The following is a 4,742-nucleotide window of genomic DNA, read 5'->3' on the forward strand; positions in this document are numbered from 1 at the left end:
GACCGCTCTAGTAAATAATATTGCAACGATCGCAAGAGCTTGTCAAATGCACTACTACACATCTCATAAGATAACAAGTAAGCAAATGATATAAGAAGGGTATGCACCAAGATTAGTGCACGCAAAAGAAGGTGAAGAGGGAGTTGCCAAGAAGAAGAAGAATCAAAAGAAAATTCAAGAAAATAAGAAGAAGAATAGAAAGGCAAACTCTCTTCACAAAAATCTTTTTGGGTGGCAAAATCACCCTTTTCCTCAATAGAAGACGAATGAGGGACATGAAAATCTTCATAGGCAAGGGGTTCCCCAATAGGCTCATTAACAAAGGAAGGAAGGGATATAGGAGTGTAGGGGATATGGTTGAAATTCCTAGAAAAAGGGACATGAGAGAAGGGGATAGGAGCAATGGTCTCACAAATGGTCTCTTCTTCACCACCATCCCTCAAATCACCAATTTGAGCATGAAAATCAATCATAGAATCCTCAAAAGAAGAACACTCATGATCATGATCTCCCTCAAAAATCCAATTTCCAAGAGGAACTAAATAATCCCCTTCACTACAATCATGAACAACAACTCCCTCAACTTCCTTAAAGCCTAAAATCTCAAAGCCATGCATGAATGGATGCAAATTCATTTCAAAATCATCTTTCTCCCATGAAGCATTCTTAATGAACTCACTCAAAAGGCTATGGGTTTTCATTTGACACTCAATAAACACATTAGACATAACCTCAAATGAATCCAAATACTCATGGATAAAAGGATCACAATCATGCACTTGAGACTCATCAAGATGGGAAAGAGGGTTAGGATTTTCAAAATCAACACTCTCTTCATTCTCAACTCCTTCACCATCACTCATATGCTCACCAATGGGATCCTCACACTCTCTTGGTTGCTCAAAATCATCATCATCATCCTCAACACACACATTAAATTGGTATTTTTCACAAACAAGCATCAAGGGTGACAATTGGCTTTCTAACTCTTCTTTTCTTCTCCTTCCCTCCTCAAGACGCTCCTCATTCTTTTTCATTATCTCTAATTGACCTCTCATAGAATTAAGAATCATTTCCTTACTAGGCTCAAGCTCATAATCAATCTCAATGCACCTAATTTGAGATTCAAAAGTAGCAATAAGGGATTCAAAAGGTGTTGAAGGTTGAGGCTCAACAAGAGAAGAAGAAGTACAACCAAGATTGGAAAAATCAACATTAAGATCATGAACATATACATCACATTGGGGAGTGGGGGCACAATCAAACACATGAGATTCATCATTAAGGGAACGAAGCACATCACAAGAAGGCATGGTAAATAATGAAGAATAATGAAACACACCATTACCATCAACTTGAGCATGTACCTCATCATCATGAACAAAAGAGGAAATAGAGTTGAAATCATGTGTTTTAGGTTCACTTAAGGGATCATGTAACAAATCATGGGAATTCATGCTAATATTAGAAGTATCAACACATTGCATATCAATAATAGAATCATGATTACCCTTATTATAGACATCCCAAGCAAACCAAACATAAAAATCCCAAGCATCATCAATTGATAATGCTCTAAATTCACCAGTATGCATGCATTCAACTTCATCCCTAGTTTGCTCATTCAAACCAAAATAACAAATCTCACAAGCCTCCCAAAGACTACAACAATCAAAATCCAAATATCCCTCAAGTCTATTGAAATATTCACAAAAAGGCTCATTGTCATATTGAGGAAACGAGTTACTTGCCATTTTTTTACAAAAATAAGAAACATAAAAAAATAAATAAAAAGAAAAGTATACACAAAGACCTAGACTCAAGAAATAAAAAACAATCAAGCATTGACACCGTTCCCCGGCAACGGCGCCATTTTGAGCGCGGGGAAATTATGTCGTTGACTAACCTCCTCACGGCCAAACAAAATTTATTATAATCCTAAACTAACCCCTAAACAAGTCTAGTGGTAAGTTCGGAGTCGAACCACAAGGAACGGTAATGTTGGATTGTTCTCAATCTAATGCTTAAGCTACGCCGAAGTCGGTTTATGGATAGTGGACACTACAACTACACTAACACACATATAAAGATCAAGATATTACAAAGTCTACTAGGGGCAAAGATCCACTTTGAACAATTAACAAATTAATGGGAATCGATTTGATAATCAATCATGCAAAGAAAGAATTAAAATGGGAATTAATTACCATCAAGAGCAATCTCTCAAATTCCTAGCCTAGATCCCTCATTGACTAGGTGCATAGAAGAAATTTACCCAAAATGCAATCAAATATATAAATTCTAATTCACAATCCCTTGTCAAACTAGAACTAACATGCAATTAAGTTTGCTATCTTGGGAGATCAATCCAATCTAAAACAAACAACATGCCATCATCAATTCAATCAATTTAATCACACAATTATCATCAAATTTATCTCAAATAACTCAATTAACCATAACAAAGCTTCACTCAACACCTAGTAGAAGGAAATCTACTCAAACATGATTAACAAAGCAATTAATAAAGCATAAAGAGAGAAGAGAGTAAGAAATGCTCATTGATATAAAATGGAGATCTTCAAATCATCAAATTCCTCCTTTGATTATCCAAAATCCATGAAAACCATTATTTCTCTCACTTTCTCTCTCCAAAATTTGAGAGTTTCTCTCTCTAAAAACCTAAAACTAACCTAAAACTACTGAAAATATGAATTTTCCCCCTAAAATGAGCAAAAAATCTATTTATACCCCTTACTAAATTGCCTAGGAAGCTCCGCAAAAAGTCGAGCAGCGTGCAGAGGAGCGGGTGCTCCAATTTCGTGCACGAGCGCTCCTAGCTGCAGCAAAATATGGCAGAATCGTTCCAGAAAGTTTAGAGCGGGCGCTCCTCATAGGATGCGCGCCCGCTCCTATCGGACTGGGCAAACCGCTCAGCTTCAAATGATCATATCTCCCACGTTTTACGACGGAATTGGGCATATGACCTGTCTTTGGAAAGCTCTCAAGATAAGCTTTCATCTCCAATTGGAATTTCCCCAAAATGTTTTGTAGATCAAAAGATATAGGCGTTTGAAGTTCGATCATTGAAAATCAAGTGCACATTTCTTCATTACTTGTTCTTTTATGTTTTATATTTCTTCAATCTTGAGCAATGAACTTATCCAAGTGTTCCTAAACATAAGAATAAACCAATAAAGTTTAATCTAATGCCATAAGCAACTAAAATATGCAAGAAAAGCCAAAATTGAGCAATAACGACATTTCACACGCAATCATGACAAATGTAATAAAATGTATTAAAACCAAGTAAAAAGATATAAAAACTATGAAAAAATAACTAGAAAACTCTTAAAAATAGCGACATAAATGACACTTATCAGCCGGTTGATCCTTTTGATTCGCCAATGTTTGTTGGCTATTAACTCAAGAGGTTACCTAGTAGGAATAGGGGTTTGAGTGCCCCTGTTTTCCAAAAAACAGGCGGTCTACTCAAACCTTTTAGGTTCCATACCAAGTTTGAGGGAGTGACTATGAGTTAACGTTGGTGTTACTCAGTCGCCGTCACTCTTGCTTGAGAAATAGAGGTAGCAGGCGGCGGAGGCCGGCTAGACCCCTTGATTCGCCAATGTTTGTTGGCTATTAACTCAAGAGGTACCCTCTGCATTTATCCCAAGTAATACAGGCGGTCATCTGATTCAGATGTCAACTGCTACCACTGGTTTGGTTAGTGATAGAGTTATCCTTGTCTCAAAAACGGCTACGTGGTTGCCCTTGGGGACAGTCGTATAGGTGCCGTGTAATTAGTTTATAGAGCAATGTTCCACCCAAAAGGGAGCTGCTCTCTGCGACGAATTTCATCCGGAGGGATGCCGCCGGACGCCTGCTATGATGTTGGGACAGGTCGTATTAGTTTTGAAGATTGGATCAGTTGGCTTGGCGCCTGGTCTGATCATTCGGCCTGTGGCCTTGGTTAGTTCTTGGTGAACGTAGGTGCTAAGTAAAAGGAGGGTAGCCAGGCCCTAATCTTTTTAGCTAAGTATAAGGGGGGTGGCTGTGTGTTTGGAACCAGTCGGCCCTCTTCTATGGAGAGTAGCCGACTATATGTCCAGACGACATGCCCCTATGGTGATAGAGTAAAATATTCAATGTAGAGTAGCCGACTGTAAAGGTACAGGCGGCATGCCCCTCTGAAGATAGAGTGAAATACTCAATGGAGAGTAGCCGACTGTAAAGGTACAGACGGCATGCCCCTCTAAAGATAGAGTAAAATACTCAATGGAGAGTAGCCGACTGTAAAGGTACAAACGGCATGCCCCTCTGAAGATAGAGTGAAATACTCAATGGAGAGTATCCGACTGTAAAGGTACAGACGGCATGCCCCTCTGAAGATAGAGTAAAATACTCAATGGAGAGTAGCCGACTGTAAAGGTACAAACGACATGCCCCTCTGAAGATAGAGTGAAATACTCAATGGAGAGTAGCCGACTGTAAAGGTACAGACGGCATGCCCCTCTGAAGATAGAGTAAAATACTCAATGGAGAGTAGCCGACTGTAAAGGTACAGACAGCATGCCCCTCTTAAGTAAGAATAAAAACTATGGAGAGTAGCCGACTGTTTGTTAGTAGGCGTGCCCCTCAGTACAAAATTGAATATTAAGTATGCAAACTTTTATTAAGTAGCCCTTGACTATTTACATCATTCAAAAGAAATATGATCATCCGGCAGGGTACCGTTTGTC

This window comes from Chenopodium quinoa, unplaced genomic scaffold, assembly GCF_001683475.1.
Source record: "Chenopodium quinoa cultivar QQ74 unplaced genomic scaffold, ASM168347v1, whole genome shotgun sequence".
Taxonomy (NCBI): Eukaryota; Viridiplantae; Streptophyta; class Magnoliopsida; order Caryophyllales; family Amaranthaceae; genus Chenopodium; species Chenopodium quinoa.